The sequence below is a fragment of the Bufo bufo genome, chromosome 4 (assembly GCF_905171765.1).
Source record: "Bufo bufo chromosome 4, aBufBuf1.1, whole genome shotgun sequence".
NCBI lineage: Eukaryota > Metazoa > Chordata > Amphibia > Anura > Bufonidae > Bufo > Bufo bufo.
The window spans coordinates 94,417,061-94,432,853 of NC_053392.1; positions in this window are offsets into that span (position 1 = coordinate 94,417,061).

A 15,793-nucleotide genomic window follows, 5' to 3' on the forward strand; every position below is an offset into this window, starting at 1 on the left:
TCTGTGCTAAAAACACGGACCGTGCTAAAACACTGATGTGTGAATACACACATTAAAATGAATGGGGACGCGTGCTGTCCGTGGGGAACACATACTGCACATGTCTGTGGAACACCGACGTATGAATGAGGCTTAACTGTGTGTGCAGTCTGCACTCGTTTCAGGAGGCTTCCCTTCTCAAGGCAGATGCTTAACTCAGGTTATCTTGATTTGTAGCCTTGCAGGACTTTCTCACTTCCAGGAAATGACATCATCCAGAATCACCCGTAGATGGCAGCAGAGCACCAGTAATTGCATTGGTATTGAAGTTTTTGAAGGGGGTTTGCCAATATTCACCATGAACTTTCCTTGGATTTTGTTTAAAACTTCAATTTCTCACAATACTAGCTCAATACAATATTGTAGCATGCCAGAAAACCCCTCAAAATGCTGCAATACACATCACAACCACTGGGTGGCTACAGATAGCACATACGTTACCCAACCGAGTATCACAAAATCATCTTTTTATTTTCAGCTAGTCTTTCTCCACCGATCTTGGACTATGTCAAGCTAAGAATAAAAGTAAGAAAGGACACATCTGTACCTTCACAGCTCTGAAAAGCATCATGACAAGTGACAAATGTATTGATAAATCTACAGATTAATAAAAGACCTGATTTTCTAAACTCCACGTCTAGATTAGAGATCATCTATGAGACATCCTTTCATTCAAATGGCCTTTTGGCCAGCCTGTGACAATAACTACAACTTTTCCTTTCCTCTTCTAAATGTAGAAAGTACCCTTAAAGGCAATGTCGGAGATCATTAAAAATCTCAGACAAGCCCCAAAAAGGTCTGCAATAAAAAAGGATGTTATACTTACCTCTTTCTCCATTGCTGCTTCAAATTCGAATTAAAGAAAAAAAAGTTCCACCAAAGTTTTATGGGTTTTGTTTTTACCGCGTTCCCTGTGTAGTAAAGCTGACCTGTTCATTCTCTGGATCAGTGCGATTACAATGATTTATATAGTTTTAATACTAAAAAAAATACTTAAAAAAATAATAATAATGTTTTCGTTCTATCACAATATTCTGACCTCCCTTTCTTTTCCCCCTTTTGTTTTCTTTTTTCCTGTTTCCCCGTTTTTTCTTTTTTCTTCCCTTTTTATTGCTTTTTTTTCCCTCCCCCCCTTCCTATTCATTTGTTTTAATCTATTTGTCTTCATGGTACTCTAATTATACCGTGTATTACCACTACATACAATAATTTAATATTTCTATCATCCTTTTATTACTTCTCTTGATCTCCTTATCCTTTATTACATTTTCTGCTTTTTTATCCTTTTCTTTTGTTGCAATTCTTTTCTCTCTAACTCCTCTTCTTTTAGTTATTTATAATTTTTTCCTTTATTTTTCCTCTATTTTCCTGATCTTTTATTTGTCTGTCTCTATACATGTCATTCATCTAGTTCGTCTCCACCTTTTTTCCATCTACTCCCTTTCTCCCTATAGCGCAGGCGCCACAACAAGCGATGCGTTCCACACGCAGCATGTGATGCGTTCCACAGGGCCGAACTTCCGCCAAGTGGCACGCATCGGCTCGGGTGGCTCGTATAAATACATTTCAAGTCTTCCTATATGCATAACCCCGATGTTCCTGGCGTTCCTCATCTATCAGTATTAAATGGATCTGTTACACTTTATTATATGTATCTTTTTGGTGGCCACTATTCTTTAAATGCGTTCAATGTACTCCTGACTTCTGGGTTATGGAACGCAGACACATGCGCAATACAGGACGCGATCCTCCCCTTATAAGCTGACCATTGCAGCCTCAAATTTGAGGCGCCATTCCACTCAATATATCTACGGTTTCCATGAGCAGCGCCCGACTATATTTTTCTATATCTTCCCTTTTCTCCTTGCGGCATAGGTAAGTAATCTGGACCCAATGGTGTTAGTTAGTACATATTACCGTGCTCTACAACTGTATACCACCGCCGTTTTCACCTTTTATGTATAATGCCTGACCTTATGTGTTACAGTTCACCTAATCCTTAATTCCATCTCTTTGATACTGAGGTTACATTGTCATGCTCAATCAGTATATTTGTTAAGAATATGCGTAATCTATATTACATAACTATCTAATGATGAATATGCAAACTAGATGGAGACATCCTTACTAAGCACCAATATGGATGAGTTTTTATTCCCCAGCGAGTTGCATAACTTATACAATCTATGTTCCATGTGTTTTGCTTTATGTAGTTATGTGCATAAAATTTTTGTTATGCATCTTTATGTATAATTTTCTTTATGTATATTTTTTGTTAGTTTTTATTATATGCTGCATATGGTCATTATAATTTAAGTCTGACATTATTTTATGTTATTCTGTTTTATGGCCAGTGTCTGATGAAGGCCTGCGAGCCGAAAACGTTTACACAACTAATGCCGTATATCGAATAAAATCATACTATCAATGAGCAATAATAACATGCTGCGGTTACTATCATTTATAGTAAAGCTGACCTGTTACCTTCATTCTCTGGATCAGTGCAATTACAATGATACCACATTTATGGAGTTTTAATTCTGGAAAAAAAAAACTTTTTGAAAAAAATAAATGTTTTCTTTCGATCGCAATATTCTGACCTCCATAACTTTTTTAATCGAGTCCCCAGCATGATCCTGCCTATCATTACAAGGTAACAGATTGCCCAATGTCAGCGAGGGGAAACTTTTACTGATGCAGGGGTGTACGGCTCCCGCATTTTCATCTCTCAGATGCTGTGGTCACAATTGACTATGAAGTTTGAGGGGTTACTGATCAAAGACATTAGCCCTAGGTGTCTGCTGTATTAAACAGCAGGAACTAGGTGGCTATGGCGCTCCCTGTCCTCTCAAGTGGGTGCTATATTTTAATTGATGTCTACCACCAGACATGAATGGCTCTGGTAGTCCAAGGATTAAAAGGAATTTTTACCAGGTAAAATCAGATGGTGACTCATATCCTTTTCAAATCAGTTTTTATTTTCTGATTGTAGATTTTCTAAACATGAGTATGGTGGCAGCCATCTTGCATAATCTATTGTTAGCAGTATTAAGAGATATGCTTTACAGCAGACATGTGGGCCATAGACACAATGGATAGGATGTAACTAGTGTTGAGCGCGAATATTCGAATTGCGAATTTCTATCGCGAATATCGCAACTTCGAGAATTTGCGAAGAATAAGAATATTTGCCTCTATATTCGTTAAAACGAAATTTCGTTTCCTTTTAAGCTAATAAAATAATAGAAATATAATTTATTAGGCCCAATGCATTTAGAACAACTCACATATTATAAATCACACACAAGCTGTAAGCAAAAGCAGCTAACAGTAGTTTGGATGAGCCAGCTAACCATTACACGAACAGAATATTTTTACGAATTTAATGGTAGCGAATTTTCGCATACAATATAAGAAAGAGTCAAAATTATATGAGTATTGGGAAGAGCCAGCTAACCATTACACGAACAGAATTTTTTTACGAATTTAATGGTAGCGAATTTTCGCATACAATATAAGAAAGAGTCAAAATTATATGAGTAACTGAACGCTTTTTACATGTCAAGTGAATTCTCGGCACGGTTGCTTGTCATGGAGCATAACCTAGCCTTTTCGAGAAAAAAAAAACGTCTTTACAACATGCGATCCGCACACAAGCTTTAAGCATTAGCAGCAATAAGCATAGTCATACTTGACTGATGAAATGACTCGAAATTTTTCGAAAATAGTGCTATATACGAAAATCAAGAATATAGCACTATATTCGAAAAATACGGAATGCCGTATTTTTCGAATATAGTGCTATATTCTTGATTTTCGTATATAGCACTATTTTCGAAAAATTTCGAGTCATTAAAAAAACACATCGGATATAGTGCTTTAGTATTTTCTAAATCTTTAATTAAATTTTTACTAATATTGGCTAGGCTATATTTTAATAACATTGAGTTTTATAATATTAGTCTGAATTTATATTGCAATATAGAGAATATTCGAAACCTTTATTGTATAAATTGAACAGTGAACACTGAACACTAAAGACATTTAGAAATTCGCAAATAATAAATTGCATATTATTCACATTATTTTGGCAAACTTACGAATATTCGATTTCGGCGAATATAATACGAATATTCTAACGAATATTCGCGAAATATCGCGAAATCGAATATGGCACCTCAAGCTCATCCCTAGATGTAACATCATTGACTTCTGTGGGAGAATTTTCTAGGCATGACCTGTGACCTGTGAGCTATGTGTCGATAAGACGTCTATTGTGAATGGAGAATGCTGTGTTTTATGTATGTAGGTAATATCTATTATTGAAATCCCGCCTATGATGATAATGAGCTAACTGCTGTAAATACCAAGAAGAAATTTTTTTATATTTCCATTCACATAGCTGTATGAGGGCTTATTATTTATTTTTTCTGGGACAAGTTGTACTTTCTAATAGCACCAATTATTATGGCATACAATGTAGTGGGAAGCGTTAAACAAAATTCCAAATGGGGTGGAATTGGAAAAAACGCAATTCCTCCACCGTTTTATGGCATTTGTTCCCACAGCGTTCTGCTTCTGGCAAAACTGACCCGTGCCCTTCATTCTTTGGTTCAGTACGATTACAACGATACCCCATATGTATAGGTTTTTATTTTTATGTCTAGTGTAAAAATACATTTTCACATCAACATATTCTGACACCCATAACTGCTTTATAGTTATATCTACTGAGCGGCATGGGGACTCATTTTTTGTGGGACAATCTTTAGTTTTTATTGATATCATTTTGGAGTGTGTGTGACTTTTTGATCACAATTTATAAAAAAAAATTGTGTAAGAGAAGCAATGAAAAAATTGAAAATTGGCATTTTTGGTCGCGGTGATACCCATGATGTTTATATTTTTTGTCATTTATGTATTTCGTTTTTTATTATACGAATTTTAACTTTTACATTTCTTTATTTTTATATATTTATCTTCTTTTTTTTTTTTTACTTTTTTGTAAGGATTTTGAAACTTGTATTTGAGTGTAATTATTATTATTTTTTAAATTCTTAACAATCATGGATTTTTTTTAATCCAGTTATTGTTCAGGATTGCTAATTTCTTATGTTGGCATGCCACCTTGTGGCCAAAATTAGAATTGCATCTTCAATGCCCTCAGCCTCTTCAGTGAGGCTGAGTGTATTAAAATAAATTACCAGCATCCTCACTGGCTGCAGAAGTTGCCGGTGAGAAGCACAAGCTTCTGGGTTTTTCACCCTTTAGAGGCATCTAAAGGCTTTCATTAGCCGCTGGTCTCTGCTGTTTGAAACAGCGGAGACTCGCAGGCCATTCCGCCCACTGCACGTGTGAGCGGCCGCCATGTTTCCCTATTCCTCCAGCGCCGTACATGTACGGTGCTGGTAGTGAAAGGGTTAAGAGAGCATTGCTAATACAGCATAGTACTAACTGGGAAGACGGGCTCGGCTGGGAGCTGCTGGGCTGCTTCCCTTACTGCTCCCTCACATAGTGGACAGTATATTATTATCTAAACCTTAAATACATAGTTCTGTCCCTGATGTACTCCCAGCGTCCTGAGTAACTAACTAGCGGCTAGGATAACACATGTCAGTGAGCAGTAAAGGCCCACTATTGTCAATGCAGGGAGGCAGAGAGAAGCTGTACTACTATATATAGGGACAGTTACAGTGTACAGTTATACTATAGTTATAGTATATTATAGCTATATAGTATACATTTATACAGTTATAGAAGCTGTATATAGGGACAATTTTAGTATATAACTGTACACTTTGTGAGGAAGATGGACATGTCTTAGCAACGCCCAATTAGAGAGCAGTGCTAAGAGACATTTTGGGGCAAATTTTCTAGTATAAATATATTATTTCTCTAAATATGCTATATTAGAAAAATGTTCCCTATTTCTGTCCCTACACATTAGCAAAACTATTAATTTAAACATTAGGTCATTTTCCTTTAAGCCAAGAGGTCATACCATTTGTAGAAAGCCACCATTGAACACATCATACTTTTTTGGAATATAAATACTTTAAAATTCTGCTTTAATTTATTTTTTATTTTTGCTAGAGTCAGCCAGACTTTTATGGTTTAACTATATGGGGTCATTTATTAAGATCAGCGTTTTAGACACCAGTCATAATAAGCCTCTTCGCTGGCTGTGGATCTGCCAAAGTTATGTAGAGGTGCCGGCCTCTAAATAACTTCGGCTTATCCAGCGCTGATCTAAATGTAAGTACCCCTAAAACAGGCTTAGAAAAGGATGCCCATACCATGCCTACTGAGACCTGGCATGAGCAGGGAAAAGTCTGATTATCTGCTGATTTCAGTGCAAGTAACCTTTTTACCACAATCTGCACCAGAAATATGCCCAATATAGGCGTATTTCTGATCGTGAATTGCCCTTATGTCTTATAAATATACAAGTTTTGCTGAACTCTTTATCAGAAAAATGGAGCTCTGACCCCTGTATGGATGGATACTAATATGCAGTTTTTGATGCAGTTTTATAAAAAAAAAAGGGTTCAAATAGGAAAAAAAAATCAACCCCTCTTATATTTCTTTTTCTATCTGAATCTGTTCCCAGTTTTGGCTCAGAATAGTGCACCAAAAGCTACCATGAAAACTGCTTGTGTTATTCCAGCTTAAAGAGGACCTTTCATCGGTCCAAACATTGTGATCTAAGTGTCATGATCTGTGCAGCGGCACCCAGGGATCTCACTGCACTTACTATTATCCCTGGGCGCCGCTCCGTTCTTTCGATATACCCTCCAGTATCTTCGGTCACTTGGTTATAGTAGGCGGAGACTTAGGGGACTTGGTTATAGTAGGAGGAGACTGCCCTTGTTCTCCTGGGAGTCTTCTTCTCCCAGGCTGTAGCGCTGGCCAATCACAGCGAAGAGCTCACAGCCTGGGAGGGCAGTCTCCTCCTACTATAACCAAGTGACCGAACATACCGGAGGGCATAGCAGGAGAACGGAGCGGCGCCCAGGGATAATAGTAAGTGCAGTGAGATCCCTGGGCGCCGCTGTACAGATCATGATACTTAGTTCACAACGTTTTGCCAGATGAAAGGTCCTCTTTAAAGACACATTAAAAAAGTAACCAGCACAGAATTTTGGACCCAAAAGCAACACGGTGGACACACTGTACGCTTTAAAGTAGCCAGCAGCAATACTTTTAGTTACATCTACAGTATTTACATCTATTTCCTTGTTTAGTTTTAAGATTTAGCTTTTCTTTTGCAATTTTGAATATTATCATATTACTAATACCATATTTTATCTCCTCATTTTCCCATTACATTATCAGTGCTTGAGGTAAGATGTTTCTTAATTTCCAAATTACCTGCAGCGGCAATCTGCTATGCAAATGATTGCAAATGTGTTAATAACTTTAGCAAATGTTTTCTTAGCCGTGCTCAGATTTAGCTTTTGCTTTATTTATATTTATAATGAATGCCATGGCGCTGAGGATCAGACTGACATACAATTAATATTCTAATGATATTGCCTGCCCCCTCCCCCTCCATTTTGTACAAGGTCATCGTGTTTGCATTTTGTAAGTTCATTTTAAGTTGAGGGATCAACATGGACACTCTGTGAATAAAAGTTCTAATTAAAAACATAATTGCTTCATTGCCTGGTGGAATTAAGCAATTAATTCAATGTGAATGACTGTTAATAATGTAAAGATGAGCATCAGGGCTACAAAATGATTCCATTGTACTGACTTCACAAGACAATAGTTATCTTCATTGTCTTTCTCCATTACTCTGTTCACTCTCTGGTTTTCAGGATTTACAATGCATTTGGAAAGTCTTCAGACAAGAGACGACTAGTGAATCAATTCTAAAATGTATCAATTAGTTACAAATTTCCCAAAAATTCGTCCACCAATGATGAACTGCGTGAAAATTGTGCCTAGCACCTTTTTGCTGTTCAAAATTGGTCAGGAAAACCAGGTTGAAGGAAGAAGATGGAGGATCACATGACACTGGGAGGAATTGGGAGGAAGGGCTTGCCATAATTGACTCAAAGGTTGGAAGACAGTCTGATCAGCCAATCAGGGGGAGTAGGCAGGTAGGACCTTCTGCTGAGAAAGTAGAATCACCATTTTGTATTCAGCTTCTGACCCGGAAGGATGTCTTGTGGAAGTGTCTGACAAAAAGCTATTAAAGCCACAAGCCACTAATCTAATGTGATAGGGAAACTATAAGGAGAGTATAGGGAGAGAATAAAAAAATATAATGGTGTATATTTAGGGATTTTAATCAGGGAAAGCATATAAAGAGAATGAGGGAGTGAAGGATTGGTCACTTGGAGTTGTGTGCTCACTATAACTGCTGGCAGCTAGTTCTGCATTACAATACCTGTATTACAAAAGGGCCCAATTTGTTTTCTTTATATGAACAGACAGACAGTTTTATTAAAAAAATAAATCTAATTTTCTACAGTTTCTACAGGCTTATTACCATTACCTCAATAACATACATTCTGCTCCAAAACCTGAGCAATTGTGCACTTTACTCTTCTAAAAAATTGTTTAAGGCCTCTTGTGTGCGCAAATTTCGGGCTGCAATGCACAAACACCCACCGTGGGGCAAAGAGATAGGACATGTTCAATCTTTTTGCGGAACGGAAGTACTAGACGAAACCCCATGGAAGCACTCCGTAGTGCTTCCGTAGGGTTCCGTTCCGTGCTTCCGTTCCGCACCATTCCGCATCTCCGGATTTGCAGACCCATTGAAGTGAATGGGTCCGCATTTTGTTTGTTTTGCACAATACCAACATAGCACTTGGCACTTTACATGGGTGGATGCCCACTTTGTGGTCTCTTAATATTCCCTCCCTTTACCTCCCTTTGGTCATACTCATGATATACATCTCCCAGTTGTGTACCGCACTCAGTATTTTTACATCTGTCGACTCTTTTTGTATGTTTTTTTATACATTCTCAATAAAATTGTTTTTTTAATTATAGCTGTATAGCCTCAGTGTTTTGTTGTAGGATTTTTCTAGCGGAAATAAAGAGTAGAGGCAATGTACAGCCAGAACCTCTCAATAAACTGCTATGGCCAGATCTGCTTCTATTATGGTCAGCTTGGAAACTGGTAATGTGGCTGATACTGTAGGCACAGGCTCAAAATGTGTTAGACATAAGCCAAGCTTGGCTACTGCTAGGTCTGTGCAGAGTATCTCCTATCTGGACGCTTTTTGAAAAAGAACAGTGACTTGTAAAGGGGGCTGGCCATGCCCAGGAGACTGTGTTTGCATTTTAGCTATTTTTATGTGGCAAGGAACTCCCTTGTGGACTTGTAGTGACAGAATGGTCTGCATTGGAATTCCACTTTGCATATGCTGGAGTGTCTGTATGAGCAGTGTGATGCAGTGAGTGATTTCTTCATGCCCCAGACCACCTCAGCAGGGAGCATGTGTTGTTCTGAGGTCAGGCACTGGCAGTTACTCAGAGACACGTGTCACATACTAAGGACCTTCGAAGAGGCCACCAGATTTGTCAGTAAGGACAACTGTTTCATCAATTATGTCATCCCCCTGATATTTATCTTCATTATTTTCTTCATGGCTATCAAAGCAAAATGGAGAATAAAAGTTGCTTTATTACTAACATACACTGTGAATAAAGAAGATATGTTTTATGGAAGTGCTGGAAAAGTAGATGTATTTTTCTAGAAATTCTCTAGACACCTGTTTCGGGTCCAGGATTGTCTCTTTGGACTGAGGTTTCCAGTTTGAGGACAAACAGACTGAGATGAGCTGACTATCAATGTTTCTTTTGGAGTTAATATATGCTACAGCTTTTGGCGAGTAGACACCTGCCTCCCGATTGTCTGATCAGTAGACCCTTCTCTGACCCCAGCCAATTCACTCACCATATGCACTACCACAAGCAGCATAATCCACAGCAGCCTATTCAGCATAATCCACAGCAGCCGTTCCTGGTTGACTCAAATTAGCAAAAGAACATACCACCTGAACAACCAGATACATTCCTCCCTATACTTTGGCCTTTCTCTGGCGCACGCAGTGTTCCCGGACCCCCTGGACTTCTGAGCCGGCATCATCTTCTGTACCGTAAGGCTGCTGCTGCCACCATCATGCCACTGCCACTTTCTGCCTGACTACCATCATGTTTCTTACAGTAAGGTTGCTGTAGCTGCTGCCATCATCCAGCTACCACTGTCTGCCTGCCTGCTATCCATTATCCCTACTGCCATTACCATTACCTTTCCACTGGCATCACTACTACAACTACTAACCCAACACAGCTGCACACATATCCACTTAATGACAAGTCTGTTCCATGCTGTGCTGTTGCTGGCGCTACTATTACCCCTACATATCTTACCCTTTACATATCGGTAATATACAGGGAGTGCAGAATTATTAGGCAAGTTGTATTTTTGAGGATTAATTTTATTATTGAACAACAACCATGTTCTCAATGAACCCAAAAAACTCATTAATATCAAAGCTGAATATTTTTGGAAGTAGTTTTTAGTTTGTTTTTAGTTTAGGCTATTTTAGGGGGATATCTGTGTGTGCAGGTGACTATTACTGTGCATAATTATTAGGCAACTTAACAAAAAACAAATATATACCCATTTCAATTATTTATTTTTACCAGTGAAACCAATATAACATCTCAACATTCACAAATATACATTTCTGACATTCAAAAACAAAACAAAAACAAATCAGTGACCAATATAGCCACCTTTCTTTGCAAGGACACTCAAAAGCCTGCCATCCATGGATTCTGTCAGTGTTTTGATCTGTTCACCATCAACATTGCGTGCAGCAGCAACCACAGCCTCCCAGACACTGTTCAGAGAGGTGTACTGTTTTCCCTCCTTGTAAATCTCACATTTGATGATGGACCACAGGTTCTCAATGGGGTTCAGATCAGGTGAACAAGGAGGCCATGTCATTAGATTTTCTTCTTTTATACCCTTTCTTGCCAGCCACGCTGTGGAGTACTTGGATGCGTGTGATGGAGCATTGTCCTGCATGAAAATCATGTTTTTTCTTGAAGGATGCAGACTTCTTCCTGTACCACTGCTTGAAGAAGGTGTCTTCCAGAAACTGGCGGTAGGACTGGGAGTTGAGCTTGACTCCATCCTCAACCCGAAAAGGCCCCACAAGCTCATCTTTGATGATACCAGCCCAAACCAGTACTCCACCTCCACCTTGCTGGCGTCTGAGTCGGACTGGAGCTCTCTGCCCTTTACCAATCCAGCCACGGGCCCATCCATCTGGCCCATCAAGACTCACTCTCATTTCATCAGTCCATAAAACCTTAGAAAAATCTGTCTTGAGATATTTCTTGGCCCAGTCTTAACGTTTCAGCTTGTGTGTCTTGTTCAGTGGTGGTCGTCTTTCAGCCTTTCTTTCCTTGGCTATGTCTCTGAGTATTGCACACCTTGTGCTTTTGGGCACTCCAGTGATGTTGCAGCTCTGAAATATGGCCAAACTGGTGGCAAGTGGCATCTTGGCAGCTGCACGCTTGACTTTTCTCAGTTCATGGGCAGTTATTTTGCGCCTTGGTTTTTCCACACACTTCTTGCGACCCTGTTGACTATTTTGAATGAAACGCTTGATTGTTCGATGATCACGCTTCAGAAGCTTTGCAATTTTAAGAGTGCTGCATCCCTCTGCAAGATATCTCACTATTTTTGACTTTTCTGAGCCTGTCAAGTCCTTCTTTTGACCCATTTTGCCAAAGGAAAGGAAGTTGCCTAATAATTATGCACACCTGATATAGGGTGTTGATGTCATTAGACCACACCCCTTCTCATTACAGAGATGCACATCACCTAATATGCTTAATTGGTAGTAGGCTTTCGAGCCTATACAACTTGGAGTAAGACAACATGCATAAAGAGGATGATGTGGTCAAAATACTCATTTGCCTAATAATTCTGCACACAGTGTAGTGCTGCTGCTCCCAATTAAAAGGGAAACCTTTTTGAGGCTGGTTCAACTTTAGAACAGGCTACTCTCTCTTCTGACAATAAAAACTTGTGTGTGTATAAATGCGAGCAGGCATTCTGCCCCCAGTAATGCATACTTTCTGGACGCATGTGTACGACAGACCATTGTTTCTTATGACATCTATATATGTGTGTGTATAAACAAGATCCAAATCAATGATTCCCAGCTGCCTTGCTTGCTTTAATCTTGTATCTTTATTTTCCAAAAAATGGTCCTCAAATGGAAAGCGTTTCGGCACATATAGCCTTCCTCAGCCATACAGTACAATAAATGACAATAGATTATCTTTTATAAGTAACCAATTACATCACATGCTCATGGTGACATCATCAAATGATTAATTAATTATGCAAACCCAACCTGGCGTAATACATCACAAGTCAATTCATCTGAACTCTACTTCTATTTCATGTAGATACATCATTTTGTTAGTGCAGTGTTGCAGCCTGTAAAGAGAATACATCATAATAAATATCAAATCCATTAAATGTCCTTAAAACGCCATGACTTCATAATCCCTGTTCAGACCTCTTGGCTGCAGTGTATCTAATGTGTGGATCCAGAAAGCTTCCCTCTTTAGTAAAAGTTTTTCCTCCGCTTTCTAGATCCACACATATACAGTGGCGATTCTAGAAACAATATATAGGGGGTGCACATAAGATACCACAGTCAAAAATGGGGGGGCACTAATCATTTTCACCACTTAATCATACTGCTGAAAAAAACGGGATACCTGATGTTCCCTGATGTTAAATCCCCAAGCCGCATTCTTTTCTGCCTCTGCAGGCCCTGCTAGGCTGAAATACACAGGCAGCCAATGGCAATGCTGCTCCCTCCCAGCCAGTAGCAGCTGAGGTGGGCGGGGGAAGATTCACTTGGCTGCCGACTGCCGAGGAGCCCGTAGTGAAGCGGGTGGGCAGCATGGGCAGTACTTTCAGTTTGGCAAAACTGACAGATCGCCGCTGTACTAGCGGCGACAGCCAGCGTTTTAAAGGGAATCAGCGGGCAGTGGTGTAGCGTGGGTTGCCAGCACCCCGGGCAAGCCCAGTAATCCCCACCACCACCTGTGGCCACGCCCCTTTTACAGATAATATAGTGGATGTCACTTGCAATCCTATGTAACACCACAGATAACACAGTGATAACTCTATGAGTACAGATAATGTAGTAGATGTCACCTGAAGTCCTACGTAACACCACAGATAACACTGTGATTATTCTATGAGTACAGATAATGTAGTAGATGGGTGTGAGGCCCCAGAATTCAGAACACGAACAGTGTGACCTGAAGTCTGGGGCCAGGCTGAAGCAGTGTGGGACAAATTCTATATACCCCCTCCTTCCCACCCTACCGTGAAACAGATATTTGGATGGACATTACATACATTGCTACGAAATATACAGGAGAATACAGCACCCCACCTGTTACATCCAGTGACATCTCCTGTCATGTAGACTTTCCTCAATGTCTTCATTCGGAGATTAGACCACCATGACACCTCCTTCAGTCTCCTCTCACGGAATTTTTTTTTAGATTGCTCACTTTACTATCATCCTCCCCTTCCTGGTGCCTAAACAGTCATCCTGCTGCTACCTCCAATACTGAGCTAGTTCCATTCAAATAGTCCCCCATAATAATATGCTCCCAAACTGTTCTTAATGGTAATAGTGTTCCCTACAGCAGGGTTCCTCAACTCCAGTCCTCAGGGACCACCTGCCGGTCATGTGCTCAGAATTTCCTTAATATTGAGCAGATGATACAATTAGTGTCAGTGCATCAGGACTTACCACAGGTATTCATTCTGTGGGATACTCTCAAATCATGACCGGCAGGTGGGCCCTGAGGACTGGAGTTGAGGAACACTGCCCCACAGTACCCCCAATAGTATCCCCATTAATATGTGCTCAGTAACAAGACCCCTCTATAAGATACCCCTATAAGAGCCCATAATAGTAATAAAGTCCCCTATACTGTCTGCAGTAGTTATAATACCTCCTATAGTGGTTCAAGTATTTTTAAAGACCCGCTGCAGTGCCCCATGTAGTTACAATGACCCTCTGTAGTGCCAACAGATAAAAGACCTAACCTCCCCACGTAGTGCCCATATGTATAATGCCCTCTGTATTAATATATAATGGACCCTCTGTATTGTAATAATTGTGGCCCCCTCTGTATTATTATTGTAATAATGGCCCCCATCCTTTCCATATATGATTGCCTCCTTTTATAATAATCTACAGTATAATCCCTGCACCATGCTATACAATGTACATTATATTTTATACACCATGCTGTACAATATACAGTATAACACCTACACTGTAGGGTTATGCTATATATTGTACGGCATGGTGCAGGGATTATAATGTATATTGTATGGCATGGTGTATGAAATATAATGAATATTTTACAGCAAATGCATGGAGGTTACGCCATGCCAGACAATATAACCCCTGCGTCATGCTGTACAATATACAGTATAACCCCTAAACAGTGTAGAGGTATACTGTATATTGTGCGGCACAGTCTATACATACTCCGCATGAAAACTTACAATTACTTGGCTTGGCCCTTGAGGATCTCACACACCACTTCAACACTTTAGAGGGGGCTGGGGGGCTTGGTCCAAGAAGATGCCGTCCCCTCTTCTTTTCTCCTCTTTTGCCACACTGCACATGTTCTCTTCTTCCAGTAGCAGCGCGGCGTAAGGAAGAAGGCGGGGTCAACGGGAGCGCCACACAGGAACGTCCTGACACTGGGTAACGTCAGGACGCTGTGGGCAGTATGGTGGGTGCCTGTTCCGAGCCCACCACAGCAATGCATTCAGTGAAAATGGTGTGCTTTGCCAGGATGGGCTTTACAGAACAGGCACACACCATTACATGAAGTCCAGGCTGCGGCGGTGAGCGGGCCTGCAGAGGCCCTGAGCGGAGGCAGTAAGTAAGCTGCGCGCCCGCGCAGCTTACAGGGAACACTGCCCCCCGGCCCCCCACGCTATGCCACTGTCAGCGGGGGCATGCAGGGGCAAGGAATAACCTAGGGGGGGCAAACCCCCCCATTCCCCCTTGTAGTGACGCCTACGGTCATATACCAATTTTCAGGCCAATTGTAGCATATTTGATTTCTGTACAATCGATTTGAACAAAAATTAAATTTGCCTGGCTGCCCCGCTTACCTACCTGCACTGGTGCACTCTGCTCTGCTCATTGCTCACTGAGCATTGCTAGTTGAGATTATGTTTGACGGCTTGGCCTCGGCTCGATGCTCTTCTTCCTCTGCACTGGAGCAGCCTGTAGCCTTGTCTTTAAGGGAGGAATAAAGGTGTGGTGTGGTCTATGAGAAGGCCAGGTGCACGCTGCGATGACCAATCATTGTGCACGTGCCCGACCACTATCCTGGAAGGAGTGTGTGGGCTCAGCCGTTCACTCTGTGGCTGCACTGCTCTTATCCTGACCGCGCCATGCAGTGAATGATTGACTGAATAGTGATGGTGGATGCACTTAGTGCGCTGTCTGTCACATAGTGAATGGCAATGTTAACAAACAGCCTGGTTTGGTTTGAGCCTCTCACCCTCACGCTATTGCACTGGTTGACACCATAACCCTCCCAGTATACCACATAACTCCTGCCCATTACATCCTTTCTCATTTCCCTCCCACTATATCTTCCTTCTTGTTTAGTTGTTGCTCCTTCAACCTTCCCACAAGTGCATTTG